This window comes from Erinaceus europaeus, chromosome 11, assembly GCF_950295315.1.
Source record: "Erinaceus europaeus chromosome 11, mEriEur2.1, whole genome shotgun sequence".
Lineage (NCBI taxonomy): Eukaryota > Metazoa > Chordata > Mammalia > Eulipotyphla > Erinaceidae > Erinaceus > Erinaceus europaeus.
Genome location: NC_080172.1, coordinates 111,951,068 through 111,964,374, shown reverse-complemented (window position 1 = coordinate 111,964,374; position 13,307 = coordinate 111,951,068). Strand labels below are relative to the sequence as shown.

Genomic DNA, 13,307 nt, shown 5'->3' with positions numbered 1-13,307 from the left:
TATGCATGTACAAACTATTGTATTTACTCTTGACTTTCTAACATTAATTGCCCAATAAAAAAACTTAAAACAAGAGAGAGACCAGAGAACCACCAGCCTACCATGAGATGCTCCTTGGATCAAAGTATGTTTCTTTCTTTCTTTTTAGATGAACACATTTCAGATTTGGTTATTGTGTCTCCAGAGAATTTTTTGTTTATCCAAAATGTGATGTTTTATGTTTTGTGTACTTGTTTACTCATTTGTCAACATTTCCTAAAGCACAATTTTAAATGACAATGAATTTTTGGAATTTTCTTCCTTGACATTTAAATTATGTATTTTTGATCATTTCTGGAGATAAATGATATACAGTACATTTGATAAAGATGAGTACAATTTCTCGTATCATCAAAAGAGATGTCTGTAAAACAGTCTCACCCCCACATTAGGCCTATTGTCAAGGGCCAGGACTGAGACCCCAGGAGTCAGCCCATCCCTCTCCCAGTCTTCCTGCCCCTGAGCCCCTTCTTGGGTGCAATACGCAAAACCAGTCCTAGTTTCACTTCATGTTTCCCAATTCCATCTTTTTGTTTCTTTGTTTATAGTTAGTTAATTTATTTGTTTTGCAATCAGAGCTATTACTGAAGCTCAGCTCCTACACAGGAAAGCAGTGCTCTAACAGATATTTCTTTGTTTGTTTGTTTGCTATCTGGTAGTGCACACATGAGGGGGATAAAGAACAGAGATAGAGAAAGCCACACTCTATGAAACTTCCCATATGCAGTATAGGACCTGGGTCTTGAACCCTGGCCCTCAGGCACTAGAAGGTGTTAGCATCTCAGGGTGTGTCGCACCCAGCCCTGCCTTTTCTATTCTAACTTCTTGAATTTGTGAGTGAGTCATGCCATACCCACCCTGCTATTTTTTTTATTTTTATTTTATTAGTGATTTAATAATGATCTACAAAAATGTGAGATAATTCCACACAATTCATACCACCTGAGTCCCACATCCCCTCCATTGGAAGCTTTCCTGGGAGTGTGGACCAAAGATCTTTATGGGATACAGAAAGTAGAAGGTCTGGCTTCTGTAATTGCTTCTCTGCTGGACATAGGTGTTGACATTTTGATCCAAACTTCCAGCCTGTTTCTGTCTTTCCCTAGTGGGGTAGGGCTCTAGGGAGATGGGATTGTTGAGTACATTGGTGGTGTTGTCTGCCTAGGGAAGTCAGGTTCACATCATGGTAGCATTTACAACTTGATGTCTGAAAAAGCATTAAGATATAAAGCAGAACAGAATATATAAAAATCAGTAACATAAAGATGTGAATATAGCAGAAGCTATTTGGGGTCTCCATTTTGGAAAAGTCTAGGAGGTCTATTTGAGGTATATTCCAGGGGCGGCATGAATTCAATAATTTCCTCCTGAGCCTGAGAGTTAACATTCAGGTGAGCCAAAAATATTGTCTAGGGAGACATTGTCATAGTTGGGGATAGAAGGATAAAACTAAAGATCAAGGCAAAGAGTAGCTCCCTCCCAGATATGAGAAAAGTTTATAAATATCATTAACTTTAACCCCTATCAATCTGACCCAGGGCCCATCTCTATTCATATTTAACACAGGAGCCTGTACAACCTCTGTATCCCGATAGGTCTAATGCCACTGACCTTGGTCATAGCTAGGAACATTCTAGGCTACACTCAATTCAGGACCCGTCTTCCTCAAATGGCAGAGTATTTTGATCCAGCCTCTCTTTCGACTGTGAGGCAGTTTCTACCTTGTTGTTCTGCATTGAGGGCAAGGTCTTGTAGAGGTCCACAAGAGGGATTATGGTGTCCCTGATGGATATAACCAGTGACAGTGGTGAGAGGTATCTCTTAGAGGTCTAGGCTCATCTTATCTATGTGAGAATCCCAGGAATTCATGACTAGGGCCCTGGATGATTATGACTGTGCTAGCAGAACAGTTTTTTGTTTTTTAAGAATTGAACTGAATGCCTCACACATGTAGGGCTTACTATGTTAGGGCTACATTCACAGTTCATAGCTTCATTATAAGTAAGAACTTAATAATAGAATATCTTTAGGAGGAAATATTTCTTCATAATGTGAACTCTTATTGGCTAAGAAATTTGGCCCCCAGATATTTCTTTTTTAAAAATTTTTTTAAAGTACAGTCACCTCCCCAGTGTTTTATTTTATTTATTTATTCCCTTTTGTTGCCCTTGTTGTTTTATTGTTGTAGTTATCATTGCTGTCATGGTTGTTGGATAGGACAGAGAGAAATGGAGAGAGGAGGGGAAGACAGAAAGGGGGAGAGAAAGACACCTGAAGACTTGCTTCACCGCTTGTGAAGTGACTCCCCTGCAGGTGGGGAGCCAGGGCTCAAACCCGGATCCTTATGCTGGTGCTTGTTCTTTGCGCCACCTGTGTTTAACCCGCTACGCTTAACCTGCTGCACTACAGCCGACTCCCCAGATATTTCTAATGTATGTAAAGAGATGCTCCATAGAGCTGTATGTCCACTGCTTCTTGATTTGAACTCTCAGCTTTATTACAGTGGTGTTATTGACTGGTTGTTTTTTTAATATTTATTTATTTATTTATTCCCTTTTGCTGCCATGGTTTTTATTGTTGTAGTTATTACAGTTGTTATTGATGTCGTCGTTGTTGGATAGGACAGAGAGAAATGGAAAGGGGAGGGGAAGACAGATAGGGGAGAGAAAGACAGACACCTGCAAATCTGCTTCACCGCCTGTGAAGGGGCTCAACTGCAAGTGGGGAGCCGGGGGCTTGATTGGGATCCTTACACCAGTCTGTAACCCACTGTGCTACCTACCGCCTGACTCCCTCACTGCCTGGGTGTTATAATCACATATCAAAATATCTAACTTAAATAGAATGACACCCTGTGTGTTGGTGACTCTTTGGTTCCTTGAATCCATCACTGATTTTTGAATCACTGATTCAAAAATCACTGATTTTTCCAGTAACTAACTGTGGAGACTCTGCCACCATTTCTCACTCACCTGACAGAGCTGTGACTTAGCTGCTGAAGTAGTTCCTTGGAGAGCAGTATGATGGACTCTGGCATTCTCATGATGCCTTGCAAATCATGTCCTTTTCATTGTTGTTCCCACAGGTTTGCTGCCTGAGAAGATTCAAGATGAGCTACAACAATCCATTCAGTCTCCTACAACTGGCCATTCAGAGCCTGCTGAGGGATGACAACTTGACCATTTCTTCCCTGAAGGACCTGCCTGCAGAGCTCTTCCCAAGTCTGTTTCTGGTAGCACACACTCACAGACACTGGGAGACCCTGAAGGCTCTAGTGCAGACCTGGCCCTTTGAAAGTCTCCCTCTGGGAGCCCTGGTTCCAGATTTACAGCCTGAGAATCAAAGTTTCAAAGCTGTGATGGATGGAATTGATGTCCTGCTCAAGCAGGAAGTTCCCCCCAGGTAAGGAGGATCCATAGTCAGGGAAGGTCTGTGGTCTGTGGAAGACAGCTGGGTCAGGTAGAGTGGAGGCCCATGTGGAGGACCCAAGGCTTCTAATGCCAATGTGACAGCTCACTGCCCATTGAGGAGCTCTCTTTTAAAAGATACCCTTATGCCTGAGGCTTCTAAGTGCCATGTTCAATCCCCTGCACCACAAGACAGAGCTGAATAGTGTTTTTGTAAAAAGAGGAAAAAAGTTTGTTTCTGTTCAGAGATATAGCTCAAATGTACACATGATGCCAAGAATCTCAGCACAAGTTCTAGACCCTAAGCACCCTCATGGAGGAAGCTTCAAATGTAGTGGAGAGGTAGTCAGCTTTTCTTTTTTTTTTTAAACTTTTTTTTGTTTGTTTTTATTCATTTATTTATTTATTTTGTTGCCCTTGTTGTTTTGTTGTTGTAGTTATTATTGATGTCATTGTTGTTGGATAGGAAAGAGAGAAATGGAGAGAGGAGGGGAAGACAGAGAGGGGGAGAGAAAGACAGACACCTGCAGACCTGCTTCACCACCTGTGAAGTGACTCCCCTGCAGGTGGGGAGCCGGGGGTTCGAACCGGGATCCCTCCGCTGGTCCTGTGCTTAGCGCCACCTGCGCTTAACCCGCTGTGCTACCGCCCGACTCCCGGTAGTCAGCCTTTCTATCCATATTATTTATTTTCTCATTTCATGGCATGACTTTGCTTTAGCATATATTTTAAGTGATTTAGACCTTAAGCTTTAGGCATCAGAGTATTTTTTCCATCACCATTACACTATTACAGTTTCCCTCCCTGTGAAAAATCTCTATCTAAATGGAGTCAACAGAGAGGTCACCAGCAGAGAAGTCACTTTGCCAAAGGCACAAAACTAGCAGAAAGAAAGATGGAAAGAGAGCAGGAGGGAAAAGGTGTCTTCTACTTTCTAGGTTGACTTTTAAAAAAATATTTATTTTTGAGAGAGATGGAGATAGAGAGAGACTAGAGCACTGCTCAGCTCTGGCTTATGATGGTATGGGGTATTGAACCTAGGATTTTGGAGCTCCAGGCATGAGAGTCTGTTTGCATAACAATTATACTATCGCCCCCACCCTCTAGGTTGACTTTAATGCAGTTGCAATGGTATAGCATCATAGTAGTTTTTATTCTCTCAGTTTACTGAATATTAAATATGTAATGTGGAAATTTGATGAAGAAAGTTAGAAGAGAAGTGGGGAGAGTGTAGGTGGAATCTGAAATATGAGGAAATAGCAGACTTGGGCAGAGCCTGGCAAATGCTGGCCCTCTGGGTCAAATTCTCTGTTCATGTTTTCTGTCTTCATCAATGTCCTACTTACCCAAAACAGGTGTAAACTGCAGGTGCTGGACTTACGCAACACTGGGCAGACGTTCTGGAGAGTGTGGGCTGGAGTCAACTTGCCAGTGTACTCATAAAGGAGAGAACTAGTGGCTGAGGAACCTTCAAGGAAAGAGAAGGTCAGGCTCTTCTTGGAGGTGTGGGTAGACCTCTACCTCAGTGTAGCACCTGAAGATAAGTTTCTTACCTACGTGTTGAACTGGGTCAATCAAAGACAAGGAGTACACCTTTCTTGTAAGACAGTGATAATACTTGCCACGAGAAGATGGCATATCAGGCTTCTGCATACACTGCCATTGTGTGATGTCAAGGAGATGACAATATATTGCACCTTTAAATCCTCCAACCTACAAATGTTTGGTCCATATCTGAGCAAGATAAAAAAATCTCAGGAGACTCTGTCTGAATATCATCACACCTGTGGGAATCTTCTCCAGTTTATTGGGGGAATGGTATCATTCTATCATCCCATTAATAGCTGATTTCTTCCAGCTACTTCATCTTCAGGAGCTGTATCTGGAATCTCCCTCCTTCCTCCAGGGCCATCTGGACCAGCTGCTCAGGTAGGATTGTATCCCGGACAAAGTGACTGTGCAGGAAACATTGGATCTGAAGTTCCTTGCTTCACAGTTCTATTATTAACCATGATTTATTCATCTCATTTGCCAGATTGCCTCTAAAAGCTAGTTTATGTTAGTGCTAGAGATTAAATCTGAGAACATGATGATTCAGAAATGAAAGACATTTTACATAATCACTATACTATTCCACTCCTCTTTTTACCCTCTTTATTAGGGAATTCATGTTTTACATTTTTACAGTAAATACAGTAGTTTGTACATTCATGACATTTCTCAGTTTTCCTCATAACAAGACAACCCCCACTAGGCCCTCTGTCATCCTTTTCCAGGACCTGTACTCTCCCCACCACACCCATCCATAGACTTTTACTTTGGTGCAATATAGTAAATTAAGTACAGGTTCTACTTGTGTTTCCTCTTCTGATCTTGATTTTCAACTTCTGCTTGAGAGTGAAATCATCACATATTCATTTTTCTGTTTCTGGTTATTTTCACTTAACATGATTTCTTCAAGCACCATACAAGATTCCATACAAGGTACTTTTGACTCCACAACCTCTCCAGCATTTCCTGCTTTTAACTTTTCTGACATATGACATTCTCACAGGAGTGAAGTGGTATCTCATTGTTGTGTTTATTTACATTTCTCTGAAAATTAGAGACTTGGAGTATTTTTTCATGTGTTTCCCGGCCTTTTGGATCTCTTTTGTGGTTAATATTATGTCCATGTCCTCTCCCCATATTTGGATGGGGTCATTTGTTATCTCCTTGTTGAGTTTGACAAGCTCTTTATATATTTTTATTATTAAACTCTTGTCTGGTGTATGGTGTGAAAGACCTTCTCCCATTCTGTGAGGGGTCTCTTGGTTTGGGTAGTAATTTCTTTTGCTGTGCAGAAACTTTTTAAATTTGATGTAGTACCATAGGTTTATGCTTGACTTAGTCTTCTTTGTAATTGGATTCGTTTCATTGAAGATATCTTTAAAATTTATGTGGAAAAGAGTTCTGCCAATATTTTAGTCTAAGTATCTGATAGTTTGTGGTCTAACATCCAAGTCCTTGATCCCTTTGGGATTTGCTTTTATTTGGTGAAATATAGTGGTTCAGTTTCATTCTCCTGCATGTTTCAACCCATTTTTTCCAACACCACTTGTTGAAGAGACTCTGCATTCCCCATTTAATAGTCTGGGTCCCTTTGTCAAAGATTAGATGTCCGTAGGTGTGGTGGCTTACTTCTGGACTTTCAATTCTATGCCACTGGTCAGTGTGTGTATTCATGTTTCAGTACCTAGCAGTTTTGATGACAATGGCCCTATTAATACAGTTTGAGATCTGGGAGTATGATGCCTCCAGTTCTGTTCTTCTCAAGATTATTTTGGCAATTATAGATATTTTCTGGTTCCAGATAAACATTTGTAGCATTTGTTATATTCTCCTAGAAAGGGTGGTTAGGATCTTGATGGGGATAGCATTAAATTTGTGTATAGCTCTGAGTAGTATATTCATTTTGATGATGTTAATTCTTCCAACCCATGAACATGGAATATCTTTCCACTTCTTTGTGTCTTTTTCAATTTCCTTGAGCTCTTAATAGTGACTCATAATTTTCAGTGTACAATCTTTTCACTTCTTTGGTTAGATTTATTCCTAGATATTTTATTGTTTTTGTTGCTGTAGTAAAAAAGGAATTGTTTCTGGATTTCAACTTCTTCTAACTTAGTGTTTGCATAGAGGAATGCCACTGACTTTGAATATTAATTTTCTAGCCTGACAGCTTACTGTATTGCCTGATGATTTCCAAAAGCTTCTTCTGGATTTCTTAGGGTTTTCTATGTATACTATCATGTCATCTGCAAATAGGAAGATTTTACTTCTTCTCTTCCAGTCTGTATGCCTTTAATTCCGTGCTTCTGCCTGATTGCTATGGCAAGAACTTCCAACACTATGTTGAATAGTAATGGTGATAGTGGACAGCCCTGTCTAGTACCTGATCTGAGGGGAAATGCTTCCAGTTTTTCACCATTGAGTATGATGTTGGCTGTAGGTTTGCTATATATAGAATCCACTATCTTGAAGAATTTTCCATCTATTCCTATTGTTTGTAGCATTTTGATCATAAAGGGATGTTGTATTTTCTCAAAGGCTTTCTCTGCATCTACTGATATAACCTTGTGGTCTTTGGTTTTGCTTTTATTGATGTGGTGGATCATGCTGATTGATTTACATATGCTAAACCATCCTTGCATCCCAGGTATAAACTCCACTTGGTCATGATGAACAATATTTTTAATATACTGCTGTATCCGGTTGGCTAGAATTTTGTTCAATATTTTAGAATCTATGTTCATCAGAGATATTGATCTGTAGTTTTCTTTTTTCATTGTCTCCCTGTCTTCTTTTGGTGTCAAAGTGATGCTGACTTCATAGAAACTGGAAGGGAGTATTCCATTGTCTTTAATCTTCTACTTTTAAAAGTAGAAGTATTAGTTCTTATTTGAAGGTTTTGTAGAATTCATTTGTAAAACCATCTGGTCCAGAACTTTTATTCTTGGTGTTGGTATGCTTCTAAGACCCCTTCTGTTTCATTGGTTTAATCCCCCCTGCTTAACACTGTATTCTATTTACATAACCACTGTTAACTAAGCACTACCCTGCCTCCAGGGCATTGGTTTAATCATCATTGTTTTGCATGATTTTTCCTTCTCCCCACCCCCCATCCTACATACATCCTCTTCGGACCTGACACTTTCACCTCAGGATATATGAGGACAGGATTGTGATTAGAGATAGCTTAGCTTGCTCTGTGTTCCACATGAATAAAGAGATGCTGCTTCTCAGCTCAGCCATGAGTCCCTGGTCATCTGTCTCCCAACAATGAAGCTAGCCTGGCAAATGGCGCCCTGAACAGGGACTGGCATATGGCGCCCAACCAACGTGGGTCCTAACCTGCCCATCCCCTATATAAGTAAACTTGGCTACCTGTCCACCATGGGCTGCCTTTCTACTTATGAAGAGGTTTCCCAAAGCTTCTACTCTTCCTTCATAAGACAGTTTCTCTGTCTCTGGAACATTTTGCTCTGGGCCACACTTTGGTTCCCTGACCAGGAACTTTGGTTCCTTATTACCGTGATCATAGAGCTTGGAAGATGCACGAAGATTTCTCCTTGGACTTTCTGGATTCCCTGTCTCATGTTTCCCGAGGAGAAACATACATTTCTTCCAGGTTCTCTAACTTGATGGCATATAGTTGTTATAGAAGCCTCGCATGATGCATTGAATTTCTGTGGGGTCTGTTGTGATATCTCCTTTTTCATTTATAAACTGACTTATTTGGATCTTCTCTCTCTCTCTCTCTTTTTTTTTTGAATCTGGCTAAAGGTTTGTTGATTTTGTTCACTCTTTCGAAGAACCAAACATTTACTTTTGTTGATCTTTTGTATGGTTTTCTTATTTTCAATGTTATTTATTTCTGCCCTAACTTTAGTAATTTCTGTCCTTCCTGTTGCTTTATGGTCCCTTTGTTCTTCTTTTAGGCCTTTATGGCGTGTGATCAGGTTGTTTGTTTGTGCTTTCACAGAGTTATGGAAGGGACACCTTACTGAGATGTTTGGTGGAATAATCAGTCTAGTGAGGTTGTACTCAGGTTCCGGTCTGAAGCAGTCTCTTAGATGACTGGACAAATATTATTGAAGGGGACTGTGCAGAGAGATCCCAGGGACGAGGTGGTGGTGCACTTGGTTGAGCACAGGTATTGCAGTGCACAAGGACCTGGGTTCAAGTCCCTGGTCCCCACCTGCAGAGGGAAAGTTTTTAAGTGCTGAAGTAATGATGCAGGTGCCTCTCTGCCTCTCTTCTTCTCTATTACCAACTTTCCTTTGGATTCATGACTGTTCATATAAAAAAAAATAAAGATAATTGAAAGAAGAAGTCTGCACACAATGCAGTTTATGGACTGCAAGCTGTGACAGGCAGGATTGTGAATACACAGACAGTGCAAACATGCACTAAACAGGCTACAACTGAGGAATGAGGAAATTAGCCAAACATATGTTGAGTGTGGAGATATATCAGAGAGTCCCTGGAGAATGGCAGGACCAGTAGTTGCTGTGGGACTTTGCACAGGTTTGGTTTGTGACCTAATGGTCTTACCCAGCCCAGAGATAGGACAGAGTCCAAAGAACGTCTGAAGGCAGCCTGAGTGAGAGTATTTTCATTTCTATCCAATACTGCTGCCAGAGTGCCAATACATTTGAATGGACTGTCCAGAATTCTTAGGTAATGTTCTACCAGATATTATTATTATCTTCAACTAGGAAGAGAGAGAGAGAGAGAGAGAGAGAGAGAGAGAGAGGTGTGCATATCTTTGCATGACAATGAAGAAATGTGTTTTAGAAATTGCAAGAATTCAATGCCAGGCTCATATGAAGACTGACAAAAAGATTCTGCCTTAAATAGCACTGGACTAGTTGAGGTTGAGAGTAAACATGAGCCTTGGTGTATCTTATCACCTCCCACAGTACTGAAACTGTGCCAAATACATTCTGGATCCTAATCTCTCTCCCTCTCTCTTCCCAGGTATCTTAATGACCCCCTGGAGGTCTTCTCACTCACTAACTGCACACTTACAGAAGAAGACTTGACTCACCTGTTCCAGAGCCCACACATCACTCACCTGAAGGACCTGTGTCTGAGGGGAGTCCCTCTGACCTCTGTCAGGGAGCCCCTGCGAGCTCTACTGGAGGTAAATGCAGCCACCCTCCAGCACCTGGACCTGGGTCTGTGTGGCCTCCAGGACCGCTAGCTTGAGGCCCTGCTCCCTGCCCTGAGCAGCTGCTCCCAGCTCAGCTCCTTCAGCCTGCATGGGAACCGCCTGTCCATGGCCACCCTGGAGAAGCTGCTGCGCTCCACCTCAGGGCTCGAGCATTTATGTTTCCAGCTGTTTCCTGTCCCTCTGGAGATTTTCAGCACCCAGGGAACTCTCCAGCCTGAAACATTTGATTTGCTTTGTACTCAGATCTTAAAGATTCTCAGGGACCTAGGACACCCCAGGTCCATCTTGGTGAGCTCTAGTCACTGCTTTTATTGTGGCAAGAAGATTTTCAGAAACTGGAAGCCCATGATTCTACCTTGCTGGCCTTGTATAAATCACTATAAGAAGCTGTCTTTTAGACTCAAAACATGTGACATGTAACAATTTTGCTTCTCAATGCGTACGCAATTTGATACTGGCAACATGTCCATGAGATGGAGAAGAAAAAGTGACCCAGCATCACTGTTAGAATGCAGCGAATGGTTGTCAGGGAGGTGGTGCAGTGGATAAGCCATTGGACTCTCAAGCATGAGGTCCTGAGTTCAGTCCCCAGCAGCACATGTACCAGAGTGATGTCTGGTTCTTTTTCTCTGTTATCATTTCTCATGAATAAATAAATAATATCTTTAAAAAAAGAATGCAGGAATACATTTGACTCTTAAGTCTGAAGGGACTAAATGCACACTTGTCTAACAGAATCAGAATTATAGTGGTCCAGGAGTTGTCACAGTGAAAATGCTTTGTACTCTCAAGCAGGAGGTCCTGAGTTCTATCCCCCCCAGCACATATGCCAGAGTGATGTCTGGTTCTTTCTCTCTCCTCCTATCTTTCTCATTAATAAATAAATAAAATATTTTTAAAAATAATCAGAATTACACATTTTGTAAATAACTACAAAGCATGTTGAGTTATAATTTGGGTTGAAGGTCATATGGGAGATTTTCCTTGGTAGATGTCATGAAGGGTTGAGAAATAAAATGGATCTCAATTCCATCTCTTACTTGTCTATGTACATTTTTCTACCAACTTTCGTTTTTTTTAATTTAACTTCCCAGCTCTTATGGCTTATGGTGGTGTGGGGGATTGAACCTGACACTTTGGAGCCTCAGGCATGAGAGTCTGTTTTCATAACCATTATGCTATTTACATTCCCCCCCTTTTCAAAATTATTTTTATTAGTTATTTTTCTACTTTTATTTTTTACTTATAAAATGGTAATATTGAAAAGACTATAGGATAAAAGGGGTATGTTTACACACAATGCCCACCCCCAGAGCATCATATCCAATCACATTCCTTGATAGCTACCCTATTCATTATCCTTGTAGGCAATTTCAAGCTACCTACCAAACTCAAGCAAAACTACCATAGTTGTGTGGCCCAGGAACATGCCTAAGATGGATTTTCTGCTTTCTTCTACCCTTAAAGTCCCTAATGTCATCTACTCTAATCCTACTTTTTGGTTCCTGTTCATTAACCATTTTGTCTCAACTTAGGTTATGCCACCCTCCAGACACAAAGTTACAGATGCTACCATGACTCTATCCCAACTTCTCTGGGCAGACAACCTCACCAATATGCCCTGGGAAAGATAGAAACAAGCTGAGGGTATGGGTTGACCTATCAACACTCATGCTCAGTGGAGAAGCAGTTACAGAAACCAGAACTCCTACCTTTTACTCCACATAAACAACCTTGATCCAGACTCCCAGCAGGAGAGAAGTGATAGGATGAAGATAAGAGGACTCTGAACTCAAGCTCCATCAGCACCCAGAGAGAGAAGGAAAAGTAGAGAGATGTATGAGGTAGTTATGATGCCATGGGTGGCTTGGAGTGGAAGAGAGGATTGAATCACAATAAAAAGGAGCAAATATGTATAAATGTGGACAGACAGTTGTAGAGATGATGGTTAGCCCATGTCTATAACCTTATAGCAGAGCAAAACTGTGGTGGATTGCCTTGGGGAGACTGAAGATTCAGAACTCTGGTGGCAGGAATGGTGTGCATTCAAACCCCTGTTGACATGCAATTCTGTAATATAAAAATATAAAAGAGAAATTAGGGAGGTAAACAACAGCTACAGGGTATTCTTTTCATTTATGGGATAGAAGCTTTATACATGAATGTATCGTCAGGCACTATCAAATGAGGGAGGGAGGAGGGCAATAAATGGATATAGCTCTCTAATTACTGTTAAGGTTAATTTGGGCACAGGTAGGCACAGATATGGTGTTGGATGAGGTGTTGTATATGTTTCATCTTTAAACATTTTTCTAGTGTGCCCATTTGCTTCATTTGACAGGTGTTGATTATTTATAGTACAGCTGTGGGCTCATGTGCAAATGTTTTCATTACATGAAGACTGGTGACCACAAAGCACTCTAACCTCTATCTCAGGCCCATAATTTTGATACCAGAGATGCCACATATTCTAAGTTAAATGCAAAGCAGCACCAAAAGCCAGAGATGAATAGTGCTGTGATAATATCAATATAAAATAATATAAAATAGAATAGGTAAGATAATATTTTGGGAGCATATTCCATGACACCCCCACTGTCAAAATTCAGTGACCTCATTCCTAGCAATAGATGTCACAATTCTTACAAAACAAGCTCCTTTCCTGTGATGTGTGTGAGGGGGAATCCACGTGCTTTAATACTCTATTCCATGTTTCCATGTATGACAGAAACTCCCTAGTCTGTCACCTCCTTACTCACTTCACTGAGCACAATCACCCCTAGCTCCATCGGTCCTAAAGGACCCAGTATCATCTTTTCAAGCTGTAGGGTAGTACTCCCAAGAGTCCCCTAACTTCTTCTTCCAATCTTCTGTACATGGGCATTTCAGCTCTCTCCACAGCTGGAGTGTGAGGATGGCAGCTGTGAATATAGGGGTACAATTGTCCCCTTGAATCTAAGAAAAATTAATGTCCATGCTTCTCTTCAGATGATATGCAAAACCAGTGTCAACATTTATAAAATATGTGCATGAACTCCTTGATTAAATCACTTTGTGGTCCAGGAGGTGGTGCAGTGGCTAAGGCACTAGACTCTCAAGCATGAGGTCCTGGGTTCGATCCCCGGCAGCACATGTACCAGAGT

At 41.1% G+C, this 13,307-nt stretch overlaps 1 pseudogene; it reads left to right on the top strand.

Annotated features, from left to right (window-relative positions):
* Positions 1-3,148: 3,148 nt before the first annotated feature.
* Positions 3,149-13,197, top strand: LOC103128192 (PRAME family member 12-like; annotated as a pseudogene).
* Positions 13,198-13,307: the final 110 nt, after the last annotated feature.